We start from the raw sequence: 19446 nt of genomic DNA on the forward strand, positions 1-19446 counted from the left end.
GCTATGCCCCTACTTATACATCCCAAAATGCCATTGGCCTTCTTGGCAACAAGGGCACACTGCTGTCTCATATCCAGCTTCTCGTCCACTGTCACCCCTAGGTCCTTTTCTGCAGAACTGCTGCCTAGCCATTCCGTTCCTAGTCTATAGCAGTGCATTGGATTCTTCCGTCCTAAGTGCAGGACCCTGCACTTGTCCTTGTTGAACCTCATCAGATTTCTTTTGACCCAATCCTCCAATTTGTCTAGGTCCCTCTGTATCCTAACCCTACCTGCCACCGTATCTACCACTCCTCCCAGTTTAGTATCATCTGCAAATTTGCTGAGGGTGCAATCCACACCATCCTCCAGATCATTTATGAAGATATTGAACAAAACCGGCCCCAGGACCGACCCTTGGGGCACTCCACTTGACACCGGCTGCCAACTAGACATGGAGCCATTGATCACTACCCGTTGAGCCCGACAATCTAGCCAACTTCCTACCCACCTTATAGTGCATTCATTCAGCCCATACTTCTTTTAACTTGCTGACAAGAATACTGTGGGAGACTGTGTCAAAAGCTTTGCTAAAGTCAAGAAACAATACATCCACTGCTTTCCCTTCATCCACAGAACCAGTTATCTCATCATAGAAGGCGATTAGATTAGTCAGGCATGACCTTCCCTTGGTGAATCCATACTGACTGTTCCTGATCACTTTCCTCTCGTGTAAGTGCTTCAGGATTGATTCCTTGAGGACCTGCTCCATGATTTTTCCAGGGACTGAGGTGAGGCTGACTGGCCTGTAGTTCCCAGGATCCTCCTTCTTCCCTTTTTTAAAGATGGGCACTACATTAGCCTTTTTCCAGTCATCCGGGACTTCCCCCGATTGCCATGAGTTTTCAAAGATAATGGCCAATGGCTCTGCAATCACATCCGCCATCTCCTTTTGCACTCTCGGATGCAGCACATCCGGCCCCATGGACTTGTGCTTGTCCAGCTTTTCTAAATAGTCCCGAACCACTTCTTTCTCCACAGAGGGCTGGTCACCTCCTCCCCATGCTGTACTGCCCAGTGCAGGAGTCTGGGAGCTGACCTTGTTCGTGAAGACGGAGGCAAAAAAAGGTGAGTACATAAGCTTTTTCCACATCCTCTGTCCCTAGGTTGCTTCCCCCAGTCAGTCAGGGGCCCACACTTCCCTTGACTTTCTTCTTGTTGCCAACATACCTGATGAAACCCTTCTTGTTGCCCAAGGTCACATAGGAAGTCTGTGGCAGAGCAGGGTCTAGCATCTCGACCATCCTTCCTCCCAGGAGAAAGAAGCCATGGATTTCCATAGCTGGCACCTCATGCTGGCAGGTTTGAAGGCTGAGAGGACATTACCACCCAAAGCATCGAACTCTGATGCAGTGGAAGGTGGTTATATAAATCTGAGGAAGGGGGGGTCTCCTGGCACCCCCATGCAGAGTGCTGCTCTGGCCCCATCCTGGGAATGGAGGGGCCCTGTGCATTTCAAATATGGGCAGAGTAATGCCCTGGGTGAAATTCTCCTCCCCTGCACCGGGCCTGTGCACAGCTTCTGTTCCTTTCAGAGGGTTCAAGCGGGACATACAAGGAGCACAGGACTTGGGTTGGCCCCATGCCCAGGGGTGAACCTCACCCTGTTTGCATCTACTGCATGGGAAAGGAGGGGAGGGAGACAGACATTCTCCGGCAGCCAAGAGACCATACCAAAGCCAGGAGAACTGCCTTGACAGTCCCTCACACAAAGGCTCCTGCTGCCAGGAGTGTGGCTTGAGGGCAGCCTCTGGCTCATCACATACTCCTGGAAGGCAGGACTAGCTGAGTCTCTCTGCTCACTTAGACAGAAAAGCCTGGTGCCATTATCTGCCAGAGCCCCCCGCCAGGCTCTGGCATGCACCGTGAGGAATCAGACACCGCAGGACTTTCCTCCCTTGAGTCACAGTAAATCCAGGCCTTTCAGAGAGCTGCACGGCCTGTGCTTGAGGACAGCAGCATCTCCATGCAGCCAGCAGCCTTTAGAAAACATCCCAGAGAGGAAGCTGCTCCAAGCAAGGAAATCTGTGTCCTGGAGACGTTCAGCCTGAGCAAGGCAGTGCAGGAAGGCTGAGGAACTCCACCGACTCCAGCGTGACAGCTTCCAGGTCAAGACAGCACGTTCAGGGTGGAGGGAAGCAGGCAGCTCCTTCCCCCTCTGTCTGTCTTCTGGCCCCATGAAGCAGATCCTGTGATCTAACTTGTCACTAAATGCTGCTCTTCTCTGAACAGTGACTCCTTAAAATAACCCCAGAAGGCTGCCTCCCCACACCTATGGGCCACATCCACCGACCTGAGTGACCAAAACAAGTGTGTGCTGCTTCTTACCCCTGCTAGCTCTGCCAAGCCAGCTCTGGGGGAACGAGCGGGGCTCTATTCCTGCATGGGGCAATCACCCGGCTTCAGGGCTTCTTACAAATCCAAGCTAATAACAAATCAACCGGCGACGGGTTTATTACGTTCCACTTGCTGACCTGTGCAAATCCATCCACATCAAAGGGATTGCACAGGTGTCACCAGGGGCCTAGCTTGGCTGCAGAATCTCTGTTACTGGTGATGACATGAAGGCTGGGAGGGCCCAGCTTGACTCTCAGAGGCCAGGCAGACAGAGCCAGCTGACAGAGCCAGCTCTTAAGCTTCCCTCCCAGCAGCCCCTGGTGCAGGAGGAGAGGAGGAGTGGCTGGAGCATATCACAATCCAGCTTTGCGCAGCTTGGTGGATGGTTCTTCAGGGACCACTACTGGCCAGCACGCATTAGAGCAGCTCCCAGGTTGCTCTAACTTGTGCTGGGGCCAAGCAGAGAAACTCGCAGCAGTAACTATCTCCCTAAGGGGCTACCCCATCCCCTGAGGCTCCAAGCAGAGCATGACCCTGTATTTTTTACTGGTTGTCTTCATCTGGTGTTCCCATGCTCCCTGCCCTCCAAAGGGCACGTCTGTCTGTCTCTCCAGGCATTTTTACTGCACTCCTCGGCATGGTGAGCGAGTGCTTCTGTTAGTAACCTGGCCACATACGGGCCTTTAGAGAAACACCTGCTTTAAACCTCTTTGGGGTGATTTTCAAAAGCATCTTAGGTATTTAGAAGCACAAATGCCATCAAAAGCCAAAGGGATTTAGGAGCACAGTTTCCTTAGGTGCTTTTGAAAGTTTCCCTCTTTCTACAGTCTAAAAGCATCAGAGCATGCTGGGAAATCACTAACATCCTTCTACTTAGATCTTAACACTTCTTCCTCCAGCAGACTCCAGGGCAGGCTAACCCTCCCGTGGGGTTTCACACACAGAATAAATCAGACCAGAGGAAAAGGGACAGTGACAGACCAACAGCTATGTAGCCATCTCTTGCATCACAATTAATTACCCTGCTTCCTGAGAGAAGGGAAACAGTGGAGCAGCTCCCATCCGCTGGGAAACCTGGCTCTATCCTGTGCGGGGAGCATGCCAGGAAAAACCTTCCGCACTCCATCCCAGACTTCCTGAGGAGCTTCAGCCTTCAAACAAACTGTCTGGGAGACAATCCAGGGCTCAGCCACTCTGCCTTTGAAAATATCCCAGCTGCCCTGTCCTCCCTCCCGCCCTCCAGCCATGGAGAGTGGACTTCTCCTAGAGTCCAGTCCCATCTCACAGCACTTTCAGTCACGGGCAAGGAGTCCTGGCACGTCAGAGACTGCACTGCACATGAAGCTGCCCGGAGGAATCCTAGCAGTCTGTTCTTCTTGGAGCCAAGCTCCAGATGAGCAAGGTATCCTAGCTCCCCCTGCATCACTCTGCTCTGTGACCCAGTCCCTCCCTGCCCCTGTGGCATGGCGACATTCCCAAAGGAGATTCTGGTCAGCCCCTGTGCAGAGGTGCGAGGGGGAGGTGGATTCCTGGTCCCCTCTCCTAGCTACCCAGGTAGCTGCTAGCAGAAATCGGGTGCTAGACTGGCAGAATTGCTGTGCCACAGACACGGTGAGGGCAGCCTTGTTGTGTTTACTCCAGCTGGTGTAAACTGATACCACTGTTATGTGTCGATCAACCCTGGGGAGAAGTTAAATTGACTGGAAGATCATGGCCTGTGTCACACATCCACAGGATTGGGGCTACGACCCCAGCTTTGGAACAGTCTCTAGGAGGAACCCTTCAGTGTGGCAGACCCCCAGGGGCGTCACTCTTCCTCCAGAGTGAGCCACGCCACCCCCTCCTGAGACTGGACCTGTGGGACTTCAGCCCTCCTGCGTCACCCCCTGAGCTCTGTTCAGCGAGTCCAGCTGAGACCGGGTGAGATGTGTGCACTCTGCAGGCATTACTGCACCTCACCAAGCATTCGCAGTGACGCACACACAGCGCTGTCAAAACAGTCGGGATTTTTCATTACCTGGAAGGCTGCACGGTGAGTCCTTAGCTTAGCAGAGAAGTGAAGGTCCAAACAGAGACCATCCCGGTCAGCCCAGAGCCCAGCCAAGCTGCAGTGAACCCCACTGTTCAAACTCTGTCTGTCTGTCTGTCAGTTGAGAGCCCTGACTACTTCCAGCAGCCAGCTCTGATGCCCCCACCTCACCCCTCCCAGTCCTTTGTTCTCAAGCTTCCCTGATGAGAGGTGGGGAGATCCCCCTCCCCCATGATTGCTTGGTGTCAGTGTCCTGGTGACTGGCTTTGTCATTGTCTTCAGAGATTTTCCACTGATATGGGGTTGGCCTCAGCCAGTCTTTTTCCAATGACCCATCCAGGCTCAGAGAAGTTGGGCGACATTCATACCTATGTCTCTTAGCCTGCCCCGAGAACAAGCAGTTCTGTCCCACCCACTGGATAACAGTACAGCATATAGTGGAAACTGAGGCACGCATAGGATTCATGAAAATGTTACAGAAAATTCCCAAGACCTCAGAACCAGGATCACTCATCTGACTTCTTTTGAAAATCAGAACCACGTTTGCTTTTTCCAGTCTCCTGGTAGCTCCGTGGTATTCCATGACTTTTCAGTCGTCAGTGGTACAGTACCACATTTCTTAGCGCATTCCCTCATTGTTCTGGGATACACATCTTCTGGATCAGACAATCAAGATGGATTTGAATGAGTTATCATTCTCTGGATGTTCTGTGCTTTCTCTCTCTCTTACCAGGTCCTCATTACTTACCTCGTTGGCCAAACGTCTCTCCAATATTTCTCTTGCTGAAGAGCAGTTCAGCATCTCAGCCACTTTCATAGACAATAAAGCGAGAAGGGACCATTGTGATTATCTGGTCTGACCTCCTGCATAACCTGGACCAGAGAACTTCCCCCAGATAAGACCCTTTTGAACTACCCCAGTGGTTTCCAACCTTTTTTCATTTGCGGACCCCTAAAAATTTTCGAATGGAGGTGTGACCCCTTTGGAAATCTTAGACTTTGGGCTTGGCTACACTTGCGAGTTACAGTGCAATAAAGGAGCCCCGGGCACCCTAGCTCACGACCCGTTCACACTGGCAAGGCACGTAGAGTGCTCTGACTCCACGGCTACAAGGCTGCTGGTCTTCACCTGGAGAGTGGAATAACGTTTGCTGCGCCCCCGCTGGAGTGCTGTGGCGCCAGTGTGAACGAGGTGTTGCATTACTGCGCCCTGATCAGCTTCCGGAAACATCCCATAATCCCCTTAAGTCAAGTCAAGCCACTCTTATCATTCTTTGGAATCGGCTGTAGGAACGCGGAAATGCCCGTTGAAAGCTCTGTTTCTGACAGCTGGCTGCTTATCTGCTCCGGGACAAAGCAACCATTACTGTGGAATGCTGCATGAGAGAGAGGGAGGCAGGGTGGAGGGTCTGCTGCTGTCTGAACTTACAAGACAGCATGCTGACATGCTCTCAGCCCCCCAAAAACCCACTCTCTCTCCCCCCACATACACACAACACACTCCCTGTCACACTCCACCCCCTCCATTTGAAAAGCACGTTGCAGCCACTTGCATGCTGAGATAGCTGCCCATAATGCACTGCTCCCAATGCCACTGCAAGTGCCACAACTGTGGCCACGCCAGTGCGCTTGAAGCTGTCAGCGTGCTCTACGAAGGCTGGTTTAGCTCAAAGTGCTCTACATCTGCAAGTGTAGCGATGCCCTTAGCTTCTGGCCCCCCAGAGGTCCATGGACCACAGGCTGAAAACCACTGAACTAAAGCATATTTTTTAGGCCTCACACTGGTTACTATTCTTGGTTAGGTCACTAAGGGCTTGTCTATAGTAGAAAAGTTGCAAAGGTTAAACTACATCTTTTAAAACTAATCTAGTTAAACCAGTGCATGCTCCTCATGTAGATGCACTTGGACAGGTTTAACCCTTTCTTAAATTGCTTTGGCTTGCATGGGTAAATTACTGAATGAAGCTAAACCAATTGAACTGAGGGTTTAGCTGGTTTAAGCCTGTTTGCATTAGGGGTTTTCACCAGTTGATTAGATCTATTTAAAATGGAGATAGTGAGAATGGTCTTAGTGGCTGCTAATGCGCTAGGAAGCTAGGTATATCTAATCATAAAACCTTGCTCTTTTCATCAGAGAATCTCAAAGCAATTTACAAACAAGTCAGTTTGTAACAGATGGGGAAACTGAGGCACAAAGTGGTGAAGTCACTTGCCCAGTGTCATTTAGCAGGTCATTTAGAGTGGCAAAGCTGCAAACAGAATTTCAGGTCTCGCAAGTCTCAATCAGTGATCTACCCACTGGGCAGCATCACCTCCCCATAGTTCTGGGGGATACAGGAAGGCCAAATCGCACCTGGAGTTGCAGCTAGCAAGAGATGTTAAGAGTAACAAGAAGGGTTTCTTCAGGTATGTTGGCAACAAGAAGAAAGACAAGGAAAGTGTAGGCCCCTTACTGAATGAGGGAGGCAACCTAGTGACACAGGATGTGGAAAAAGCTAATGTACTCAATGCTTTTTTTGCCTCTGTCTTCATGAACAAGGTCAGCTCCCAAACTACTGCACTGGGCAGCACAGCATGGGGAGGAGGTGACCAGCCCTCTGTGGAGAAAGAAGTGGTTCGGGACTATTTAGAAAAGCTGGACGAGCACAAGTCCATGGGGCCGGATGCGCTGCATCCGAGAGTGCTAAAGGAATTGGCGGCTGTGATTGCAGAGCCATTGGCCATTATCTTTGAAAACTCCTGACGATCGGGGGAAGTCCCGGACGACTGGAAAAAGGCTAACGTAGTGCCCATCTTTAAAAAAGGGAAGGAGGAGGATCCTGGGAACTACAGGCCAGTCAGCCTCACCTCAGTCCCTGGAAAAATCATGGAGCAGGTCCTCAAGGAATCAATCCTGAAGCACTTACACGAGAGGAAAGTAATCAGGAACAGTCAGCATGGATTCACCAAGGGCAAGTCATGCTTGACTAATCTAATTGCCTTCTATGACGAGATAACTGGCTCTGTGGTTGAGGGGAAAGCAGTGGATGTGTTGTTCCTTGACTTTAGCAAAGCTTTTGACACGGTATCCCACAATATTCTTGCCAGCAAGTTAAAGAAGTATGGGCAGGATGAATGGATGAGAAGATGGGTAGAAAGTTGGCTAGATTGTCGGGCTCAGCGGGTAGTGATCAATGGCTCCATGTCTAGTTGACAGCCAGTATCAAGTGGAGTGCCCCAAGGGTCAGTCCTGGGGCCGGTTTTGTTCAATATCTTCATAAATGATCTGGAGGATGGTGTGGATTGCACTCTTAGCAAATTTGCGGATGATACTAAACTAGGAGGAGTGGTAGATACGCTGGAGGGCAGGGACAGGATACAGAGGGACCTAGACAAATTGGAGGATTGGGCCAAAAGAAATCTGATGAGATTCAAAAAGGACAAGTGCAGGGTCCTGCACTTAGGACAGAAGAACCCAATGCACCGCTACAGACTAGGGACCGAATGGCTAGGCAGCTGTTCTGCGGAAAAGGACCTAGGGGTGACAGTGGACGAGAAGCTGGATATGAGTCAACAGTGTCCCCTTGTTGCCAAGAAGGCCAATGGCATTTTGGGATGTATAAGTAGGGGCATTGCCAGCAGATCGAGGGAGGTGATCGTTCCCCTCTATTCGACATTGGTGAGGCCTCATCTGGAGTACTGTGTCCAGTTTTGGGCCCCACACTACAGGAAGGATGTGGAAAAATTGGAAAGAGTCCAGAGGAGGGCAACAAAAATGATTAGGGGACTGGAACACATGACTTTTGAAGAGAGGCTGAGGGAACTGGGATTGTTTAGTCTGCAGAAGAGAAGAATGAGGAGGGATTTGATAGCTGCTTACAACTACGTGAAAGGGGGTTCCAAAGAGGATGGATCTAGACTGTTCTCAGTCGTAACTGATGACAGAACAAGGAGTAATGGTCTCAAGTTGCAGTGGGGGAGGTTTAGGTTGGATATTAGGAAAAACTTTTTCACTAAGAGAGTAGTGAAACACTGCAATGTGTTACCTAGGGAGATGGTGGAATCTCCTTCCTTAGAAGTTTTTAAGGTCAGGCTTTACAAAGCCCTGGCTGGGATGATTTAGTTGGGGATTGGTCCTGCTTTGAGCAAGGGCTTGGACTAGATGACCTCCTGAGGTCCCTTCCAACCCTGATAGTCTATGATTCTATGATCTGCAATAGCCACATCACACTGTAGAGGCAGCAGTGTTAACCCAGGCCCACCGTTCTTTAGTTTGCTCCTTTCTTTGACTGGATGACACATTCAGGAACAATCCAGAGTAAGAGTGCACAGAGCTGAAACCAAAGGGGGCCAGATGTCACTGAGGCAGGATCCTCGCCCCTCTACCAGCCATTTCAGCAGGTGGGCACGGTACCTGGGGCAGAGACCCCCATCCTCTCCAGTCCTGAATCCAATCAAGCCTGTCTGCAAAGAGTGATTCCTCCCCAGGGAGAGCAGTGATCCATGTGTCAGACACGTGGCATCGGCTGCCCCAGTGAAACATTAACCAGCACGGCCAAGAAAATGGAACCAGGACAGTAGCTCTGGCGAAGTCCCTCTCCACCGTGCAGCTGCCTTTTCTGAGGAGGGGTGACCGCGCCCAGCCCGGCACCTCCCCTTATTATCCTCGAGCTCTGTTTCAGTAGCAGCCAGTCCCCACTGCATGGTACAATCCCTGCCCCAGTGACCAGTCTAGTTTACACAGCAGGATGGGCAGCAGAGCCAGTGAGTGCACCAGGGTCAAGCCCAAGGCCAATGGCAGAGCCAGGATTAGAACCCATGTCTCCTGAGTGCCAGCCCAGTGACTCATTCTTTGTTTCAGAGTAACAGCCGTGTTAGTCTGTATTCGCAAAAAGAAAAGGAGTACTTGTGGCACCTTAGAGACTAACCAATTTATTAGAGCATAAGCTTTCGTGAGCTACAGCTCACTTCCTCAGATGCATATCGTGGAAACTGCAGCAGACTTTATATATACACAGAGAATATGAACCAATACCTCCTCCCACCCCACTGTCCTGCTGGTAATAGCTTATCTAAAGTGATCATCAGGTGGGCCATTTCCAGCACAAATCCAGGTTTTCTCACCCTCCACCCCCCCACACAAATTCACTCTCCTGCTGGTGATAGCCCATCCAAAGTGACAACTCTTTACACAATGTGCATGACAATCAAGTTGGGCTATTTCCTGCACAAATCCAGGTTTTCTCACATCCCCCCCCCACCCCCATACACATTCTTTGTGTAACTCAGGTGTAACTCAGGTGGCTCAGTCCCTCACTCCCACTGGGGAACACAACTGACTTCAGCAGAGTTACTCCCCATTTAGCCCAGCAGAAGCAAGAGGAGAACCAGTGCCCTGCTGAGAGGCCTCGCCGGGTCATTCCTTAGCACAGAGGTCGCTGCATGCTCACCAGCGCCTCTCACCATCACAATAGACTGGAAGGGGATGCCACCGAACCGTGCCTCAATCGGCATGGGGGGATATAAGGGGCTCGCTCATTTCAGAGACTTCCTTCTCACCTGGGAAGAGTTCTAGGCTACGCTTTCCAAGGCTTAGCATCCAGGTCTTCAGGTGCCTACACAAGAGATGAGAATTTGAAAATCTGGCCCTTCATCTTTCAGCGCACACACACTGGCCCTTCCCACCACCCCTGCTGCATCTGAACAAACACCCCTGGTTTGGAAGAGTTTCCTGGCCTTAGCTCTCAGCACGTCTCCTCTCTAGAAATCACCATGAATGCTGGGCAGGTCTGTTCTCCAGTTTCCTGCTGCTCCGGGGTTTCTCACACAACAGCACTAAGTCACCTCCAAGCCCTTCTTTGGCACTTCCCATGGACCCTGCTAGAGAGGAAGCTGTGCTGTTATTTTTAAATGCAGGGGTGGAAACGGAGCCCCCGGCTCCCCCAGACACAAGCATGTGCTTTGCTCGGCTCTTTCTCCTCATTTTGGATGTTTAGATGGGGAATGACAGGGCTCATCAGCTGCCCAAGCAGTCACTAGCTCTGGGACTGTGCTGCCCTTCTCTGGCCTTTGTGGGGACAGTTCATGGACCTCCCCCTGATTTTCCAGTCCGTCCCCCCCTTAGTTCAAAGGGCTGGACTGTTCTTGAGCAGTTGGCCTTGGCTATAAAAATGAAAACACTCTGTGGCCGTCTGTGCAGAGCTCAGGAAGCAGGGCCAGCTCCATACGGCATCGCTGCAAACCCTCCCGGGCCAGGCAGCGGAGAATTCAATGCAGCCCAGCTCCCATAAACACGTCCACCGTGAGTCACATTCCCAAACCACGTACAATGGCAGGAAATGTCCAGGGAGCCAAGACTGGGGAATGTGCAAGTGGAACAGAGCCTGGACACAGACTCTGCATTTCTCGCCTGGTAAGCAGCAGGTGTGTGGAGGAATCTGGGGGCTCCTGGGGCCTGATTCCAAGTCAGTCTAGTGACACTGGCACAAAGCACTGTGGACAGACCAGGCCCGGTTCTCTGTCTTTATTTCTCTGAATGTTCCTTGCTGTGTTTTTAATGGCCACAAGTGAGGTCCCAAATCCTTTGCAGCACACTGCACCTAAGTTATGCAGCAGGCTCCCACTTTTATATGGCACCCCCCCCCCCCGGATTTGTACAGCCTCACAGGAACCTTCCGCAGCTGTGGCAGGAACAGAGAACTCTCCTCCTCAGCCCATGGCAGGTCTGCAGCTGGAGAGGTCCTGTGTCCAGCTGAGGGGACAGGGGAGCAGCCCTTGCCCAAGGGACAGAAATAAATGTGGAGCCATGCTCTAGGAGACCTTGCAGGCCCTTTGCCCATGTGCAGATCTTCTAAGGGGGAAGGAGGAGAGCGTCCCAGGAGAAGAGCACAGGGTGGAGAGGAGGCGAGAGCATTTGTGGGAATTGACAGGGCAGCGAGTGGCTTTACTGCAGACACTTGAAGATAAGGAGAATCTTGTGGCCACATGCACAGCTGCAGAATCAAGCTACATGTGAAAGGCACTGACCTCAATGAGACCTTCTCCTCCACTCCAGCTCCCTCAGCATCTGCCTTGCCTGGTCTCTTGCTCGCTGCCCTGACAGTGTCTTATCCTCAAGGATCCCAAAGCACTTAGAACGTCACCTGATTGCCTGTTACCGTACATGAAGGACTGAGCCTACCCTGAAATGCAGCCATGTTGCTATCCAAGATGGAGCTGGCTCCCACGTTGGGGTTGCAAGGAAAAGACCGGCCATTACTCATAACCATGTGTGGTGAGATGTACCGGGCCCATCCAGGGGATGGCAGTAAAAGCCTTAACTCCTGGAGCAGAATGAAGACCTAACCAGGGATCATTCATAGAAACTGTGTGAACTGACACCCTGCCTGCCTCCTGCCTACTGGTTTGTATTGGTTTCTTGCCAGGTCCAAACCTTGGCTGCACAAAGCCACCCACTGTCCTTTTTTGACTAAGATCAGGTAGGCGCCAGGCTGAAGGAAGCTGTTCTCAGAGTCTCTGTTCAAAACCCTGACTGAGAAGATTTACTGTTGTCAGCTGAGGGCCAAGGCCCTGGAACATTGGCCCCACCACACCTTCTGTCTAGCAGAAACAGACTGCAGTGCTGCCAACTCTCACAATTTTATCACGAGTGCCATGATATTGGGGCAAAGCCCCAGCTCCTGGAGCCAGGTGAATACAGGCAAAGCTCAGCTTATATTTATGAAAAACATTTCTAGCCCTCCTGGCTGTGGAGTAAAGTTGGACATGTGACCCTAGACAGTGCAACCTAAAAGCTCAGAAAGCTAAAAAGAAAAAAAAATCTTTAAAAATCTCATGATGTCAAAGCCACTCTCATATTTGAGGGCCTGACTCCTGGTTCTTGAACATTTGGGATCAGCCATACTGGGACTGGTTCCATTCGACTCTGCTGGGTAGTCTCTAGTTGGACTATAAACACACCAGGGCAGGTGCTCTCTCTCACTGTGTGTGTACAGGGCTTAGCACAAGAAGGTCCTTGAGTTCAGCTGGAATCTCGAGACTCCAGCATAGTGCAAATAAATAATACATAATAGTGACCATGCCCTTGGCTGGGCTGCTGGGTCCGTGGCTGATGGCTTTTTGCCTTCTCTTTCAGCCTCTCATCCTTCTCCTTCTGCCTGCTTGTCCATCGTTTCTCTCTCTAGGTTTCCAAGCATCCCTCTCCCTCCTTCAGTAAGTGAGACAGAATCACTGTGGCTGCCTGCAAGCATGCATACACCAAGGCTGCAAGCTAAGCTGCACCCAGGCAGCCTAGGGAGTAGAATGCAGGGTTCTCTGCTCTCCATCACGTGCCACAGGACAATCTCCACTAGCACCTAGATCTCACTGTGCATTAAACACATGCAGACAGGAGACACCAGCTGAGAGCAGCATGAGAGCCTGTATGTATCCTCTTGGTAAGCTAGCCCAGTGTATGTCCAAGCCCAGCAGGGGTCAATGGTATGTACGTGTGCACACACACACACACACACACACACACACACTTTGCTCTTGCTACATAACAACCAGATAACAACTCTGATCGCATCACACCATTCAGGATTCCATCCAACACCACCACAGTTGCATTAAAGAACCCACAGTTCAGATAGACAGTGGAACGTAAGTCCAAACAGAAGGTTCGTGAGCCAGCACAAAGCGTTTGAAGGGGGGGGGCCTCACACCAGCTGCAGGATTAAACCGAAATCACTTCTGCGAAGGAGGGCCAGGAGTGCGGTAGGGAGAGCTGAAACACCCCGTATTTCAGCAGAGAGTCCTGCAGGGCCACGGCTCTGTCACCAGCCGTCCCAAGGCTCAGTGGCAGAATCCTTAAATGGCAGGAAGGCTCCGAGCTCATGGGCCCACCGGAAAGAGGCTGCCATGGCAGGGGGACAGCACAGACCTCGTACAGAATGTCCAGTGGGATGGGAGCTGTAGATCCCAGCTTAGCACAGGGCTGGGCAAGTGGGATGAAGAGAACTGTAGGTACCAGCTTGACACAGGACCAGGTGAGATAAAGCCGTGCTAGGGCTGGTGAGTGGGAGGGAAAGGAGAAGGCACGAGCTCAGTGTTATACTCCTGGTCCAGGGATGGGTTTAAAACTGAGCAGCACTCAGTCCTGCTCAACAGGATCAGCAGGCATCCTTGGTCCAAGGCTGTCCCACTCCAATGGGACAGGAGCCATGCCAGGGGCTCTGTCTGAGGGATGGAGTGGCAGGTTCTCTGGCAGGTGGGAGAAGAGGAGGCGGTCTCATGTTTCAGCACATTGTGATAGATGGAAACTTAACTCTGAATAATCTGACTTTCCAGGCTGCAGCAGGTCTGGGTGGGCTCCGTGAGTTTTGGGGGGAGTCTGGAGTGTGTTGTCAGATGGGGTGTGGGGTTATATGGCTTTTGTAAAAGCTTCAAATTCCTTTAAGCCACTTTCCAGAGAGGTCACTCTGATGTTTGCTCCTCCCAGCGGCAGCACAGTCTGCTCCTGGGAACCCGGGAATGCTTCTCTAGGTGATTTCGAGTGGGATAAGTGACCGAGAAGTGGGCTCCAGCTGATCCTCGCTCTCTGCCAAATCATTGAGGTCATCAAGAGCGTGAGGGGGACAGTGCCCAGAGCAGCCCCAGGCTGATTTATCTTTGCAAAGCACATTTCCCCTTGAGCTGGGTCATGGAGATAAGCTCTGAAGATCCAGCACTGAGGCTGTTCCAGAGTTAACCACTGAGCAAGCAGGCTGCTTCCTCTCCAGTGAGCAGGCAGAAATCCTCACCAAGAGCTGCCAGCTCAAGGCTGGGAGTGCCAGGCCCCAGCCAGGTGAGCCAGCCCCGTACTATCCTCTGTGAATCTTGGAGATGAATGGTCCTTTTGATGCTCCCAGGATACCACATCCTCCACACAAGACAATTGTTTCCTCCCTCGTGTTCTCCTGCCATCATCTTCCCCTTCCATTGGCTGTAAACATGCATCCCGCTGGACCTCTTACAGTGCACTCTGCGAATCAAGCCACTCTCCAGAAGCTCTCTGACTCGTGTCTGCACAGTTCCATGGTTAGGCTCCCCAAAGCAGTGGCCACTCTTGGAAACACTGGGCCCAAGTGTGTAAAGGTCGTTTACACCAGCAATTAGTTGGGGCTTAAAAGTGCACTCCCCAGACCTGGAGGCCCATGATGTAATCTGGAAACATCCTGTGTGTCCCTCACCATAGAATTCATTGTACTCCACTGGAGAGCAGTAACCATGCTGAGTGCGCAGCAGAGAGGTCCTTCCGTCATGCCCAGACCTCTGACCCGAACGCCTCCCTGAGCAATTGCCTTGTCAGCTGTGGTAGCATTGGACCTGGTGCTGAAGTTACAGGCTCATTTGTCAGTAGTTTCTTGTTCCATCTTAGAGGCTGGTTCCACACATGGCCTTCTCCATGCACCTCACTTCTCACCTCTTCTCCAGGACCCACCAGTGAGCCTGACACACCACATACCAGTCTGCAGGGGAATGCTCCCTGCTTTGTCTGACTGACAGCAGGAAGGTAAGAGTGGTCTCAGAGGCCCACATGTCGTCTCCAAGACAACCCAGGGATATACATCCCAGGCATGTTTGTTAAGGTTCTCAACTATTCCAAAGTGCATTCAGGAGCCAGAGCCACATTGGAAGGGGTGTAGCTGGTCTGACTCACTGAAGTCAGGACTGGAGGGAAGGAGGCAAGCTTGAATACCCTCAGTCGTCTAATTCCAGGGGTGAAATAATGATTTATGGAGTTCTCATCATCACAATCTAACCCTCTTCCTTCTGCAGGACAGTGGGCCTGTTTACACTGCTGCAAAAAAGGCTCTGCTGCAAAGGGATGGTTGGACCATCCTGAGCTTGTGTCACCTGGGCCAGATCTTCAGCTGGTGTAAGTGGCATGCTGATTTACACCAGCTTGGATCTGGCCCAACATTTCTAGTTATTTAGTTTTATGTATGCACATGGTCCAGTAAAACGGGACATCCATCCATCCCCCTCTCTGCAGGCTCCTGTCAATTCCTGGAATCTACATATAACGAAACAGACAATGGCTTGAACCTGAATCAATCCAACAGCAAAAGCACAGTGAGCATCTCCCACCGACGGGAGACAAATGAACGGGCTTGCAGCAGGTGACCCAGGCTACGTGAGATCAGTGGGAGAGTCAGGAGTAAAGTGTCTGTAGATGAAATGGTTACATTTTACAAAGAGTAAACGCACACTGTCAGCCGGGATGACTGGTGATTTACATTACCTGAGTCAGAATGTGCGCACACAATCTGTGAAAACCTGCACGTTTGTATATGTGTGGGCTGGGCACATGTATGTGTATTTGTATTCATCTGAGAATGCCTCGGTTCAGCGGGGCACGTGTCTAAAGGTGTGCTTGCAGTTATCACTACGTGGGTTCACATATACGTTTGCACATGCACACACTTCCTTTGAACGCATGCAGGTACGTTTGCATACCCAAGCTGGGTTGACACATGTGCGTGTTTCTGTCTCCAGGCACATGGAGTGTCTGTATGCCTGTATGCACAGTATAAACTCTAAACTGCCAGCCATGTTTTCATTTTCCTTTTTCTTTCCCTTGGGGATGAACGTTCATCAGACTTTACAACTGTGTTTAATACCCAATAATTTAACTCTACCACCAGGAACAACTGTACAAGTTCAAACAGGTTCCTAGGCTGCAGCTTTCCAGCAAGCAGGTTTTCATCAGACACTAGAAAGAGTGTGCCAGCAAACCCCACAGCCACGCATTGCCAGCAGCCCTGAATGGCCCTGCTGCTAAATTATACTTCATACAACCAGGCTTGAGTCAGAACTCACTAACCCTGGGGAGAATCAGGAGCAGCCTCGTTGAGAACAATGGAGTCCAACCTGTGTCAAATGGGGGCAAGGGGTAAAGAATCAGGCCCAGTGGTTATGAATTGATACTGTGGTTGGCCTAGGATTCTTATGAAAGGGTGGGGCAAATTAACTGCTGTTTCACAGTCCGAGACAACATGTTTGTGCTTCAGCAATAAACCTACTGCAGGCAACAATAAAAGCCCTTGTTCTCTCTTCCTATTACTGAGCACATTCCCAAAGCTCTGGGAGGACCTTAGCTAACCTCTCCTGCCTTTGTGAGAGAATCTCTCCTTTGCTATGATGTGCACCCTCCCCACCTGTATCCTCATTAGGCACGAAGGGCTTAGCCCAATGAACTGTGCAGCCACCGACATGGGCCGCACCACTGCAATATCTGAGACCTCGTGTAGGGAACCTCACAGGTACCTCTCGTGCAGCCGTCCGTACAATGCCTTGAGAACTCCAGTGCTGTGTGCGTTCTGACTAATAACGGCGTCGATGGCAGGTGTATGCACTTATGGCAGCTGGCGTGTCTCCAGGGAGAGCAATTATCCTGGGAAAGTGAATCTGAGGTGGTTCAGTGGGACATAGAGGCCCTTCATGGCGGGACAAGGTAATCAACAGGATTGGAGCTTTAGTACAGGGGAAATGGCGGCCTGTCCACCCTGCAGAATTCAGGTTCAGCCATAACAGCTGAGGCCATTCAGCCCATAACAACTCTCTCCTCTGTAGAGGATAAAATCAATACAGAAAAGCAGAGCAATTTGGTTGCAACTCAGATACCTTGTGGGATCTAAAAGGGTTCACTCTTAAAGTGGGTCTGGCCTGTTCCATTCCTCTGCCTCTTGGAATCTACATATGTTTCCTTAAACACAGCGGCCAGATTTACAGTGTAAATCAGCATTGCTCCTTTAGCTTCAATAGAGCAACAGTGAGTTACACCATTGGAGGATATGGCCCCACAAGTCTAACCTAACAAGCCTTGCATTTGGGTTCAGTATGGGAAGATCTCCCCCTTCCTGGGGTGGGTATTTCCAGTGGACATTCCCTTACACTAGGGCCGTGTCATTGTAGTCTTTTTAAATGGTCTTCCAGAAAACTGGAGAAGAACAGATTCTTACCCTCACCGTCTTTCCACTTTGTTCCTTTTATTACTGCTTAATAACAGTGGACACAAAATCATCAGCCTTTGCAAATAATCCATTTTTCTGGTATCGTTTGCATCAGACAGACAAGAAAGGACAGAGCAGCAGAAGGTTCAGACTGTAGCTGCAGGAACCTAGGCAGTTATAGGAAGCTGGGGATCAAGTCGCTCCTTGCCAAATTCCCACACTTATAGATTCATAGATCCTAAGCCCTGAAGAGATGACTGATCATCTAGCCTGGCTGTGTGTATAGCGCAGGCCACAGAACTTCCCCAAAATAATTCCTAATACCGAGCTTTTCGAATAACGTCCAGTCTTGATCTAAAAACGGTCATTGATGGAGAATCCACCACAACCCCTGGTAAATTGTTCCAGTGGTTAAGTACTCTCCCCATTAAAAATGTACAGTTTATTTCCACTTTGACTTTGTCTAGCTTCAACTTGCTTTCCACCTTTCTCTGCAAAACCACTCAGAGCTGCCAAACCCCAGAGTGAGCTCCAACTGACAGGGTCCTTCTGGCAAGATTCCAATAGGCATCTAACAGAGCCACTGGCCCAGGGCAGGGAGGGCATTTCTATATGAACCATAGATAAATATGGTGCCTAAGATAGTATTTCATTGACATCCGTACTTCATGTATGGAGTGGCTAATCTGGACACAGCGAGGCACTTCTGTACAAGGTACCGTAGGAACGTCAGTCACGTGAAACCTGGACAGAACCTATCTGCCTGTCTTTCCTCCTCCCTGCCTTTCAAAAGTGCCCACCGCTGTGGTGTGAAGGCCCCACGGACATAAACGAGCTACCCTATGAACTGGGTGTGAGACAGGATCTCATCTCTGCCCCGCTCCACACAGCCATGGCCAGGGATGGGAGCTCCCCATGAGCAGAGCTGACTGCTCTTTGGGGACTACCCCCGGTCTGTGGCTAGCATTACCGAGCCATTCAAAGCAAAGGCAAGGAAGGAGGAAACTAGGCGCTGGAATTAGGGGGGTGGGGGGGTGCCGCAGCATCCCCTGGCTTGAAGCCATTTCCATTATATACAGAGTTTAGTTTGGTTCAATGGCTCTCAGCACCCCGCTATAAAAATTGTCCCAGCGCCCCTGAGGAGAAACCTCCAGCCCTGGGCTCCTCTCAGGAGCTGGGGTTTGGGGATGGAGCCAGGGCTCTGCTCCAGCGCCCCCGCCGCAGCGCTCACCAAAGCAGCCCCCGGGAAAGCCCCTTGGCGGCTTCTAAGCTAGTCAGGGAGGCTCCAAGCGGGGGCCATTGAGCGGGCAGCCCGGAGCCCCCGATGTCTGAGCGCGGAGCCAGGGGCCCGGCTCCCAGCCCCCCGGGGCCCGGCTCCCAGCCCCCCGGGGCCCGGCTCCCAGCCCCCCGGGGCCCGGCTCCCAGCCCCCCGGGGCCCGGCTCCCAGCCCCCCGGGGCCCGTCCACACCTCAGACACGGACCCACGTGGGGCTCCGCCAGGGGCCGGCTGGGAGCGGAGCCCAGCGGCTCCAGAGCGGCCAGCGCCTCGGGGCGCCTGGCCCTGCTCAGCCTCAGGACCGGTCCCCGAAGTCAGGCACCGGCGGGTCCCCGGCCCCCGCTGCACCTGTGCAAGCGGGGCTGGGCTCGGCGCGGGGCTCGCCGGCTGCCAGAGCCGCGCCCGCCTCGCCTCGCCGCGCCGCGCCGCGCCGCGCCGCGCCCAGCAGCCCGGGGCCCCGGCCTGCCCGCTCCCCGCGAACCCCGCGCCGCGAGCTGCCCCGAGCCCCGGCTCTCCGCGCCGCCCAGAAAATCCCTCCTGACCTGCCGCTGCCGCCGCCCGTCCGGCCCGGCGCGCCCCGCGCAGCGCCCCGCGACACTGGCTGCGGCTCGGCCGGCCCCGCCGCTCCCTCCGCTCACATCTGGCCAATTGCGCGCCAGGGGTGGGACCGCCCGGGGGCGCCGCCTGCCAGGAATGCGCCGGGCCGGGCCGGGCGCGGAGCCGGGGTCCGAGCGGCGCTGGGGGAGGGCGCTGGGCATTGCCCCGCAGCCGGCGCCGCCGCCCCCGCGACCCCTGCAAAGCTGGGGAGCCGCG

At 52.3% G+C, this 19446-nt stretch overlaps 1 protein-coding gene across 3 annotated transcripts in view; it reads right to left on the minus strand.

Annotated features, from left to right (window-relative positions):
• The window catches only part of KANK3 (KN motif and ankyrin repeat domains 3), a 55356-nt gene extending 36111 nt beyond the window's left edge, over positions 1-19245 (minus strand). For 2 of the 3 annotated variants that reach the window (XM_073323987.2, XM_073323985.2), the window contains exon 1: positions 19176-19234. The gene's annotated coding sequence lies outside the window, so the exon portion shown is untranslated. Of the gene's footprint in view, positions 1-19175 lie in introns of all 3 variants that reach the window. The other variant, XM_073323986.2, reaches the window with a different exon arrangement.
• Positions 19246-19446: the final 201 nt, after the last annotated feature.

The sequence above is a fragment of the Lepidochelys kempii genome, chromosome 25 (genome assembly GCF_965140285.1).
Source record: "Lepidochelys kempii isolate rLepKem1 chromosome 25, rLepKem1.hap1, whole genome shotgun sequence".
Taxonomy (NCBI): Eukaryota; Metazoa; Chordata; order Testudines; family Cheloniidae; genus Lepidochelys; species Lepidochelys kempii.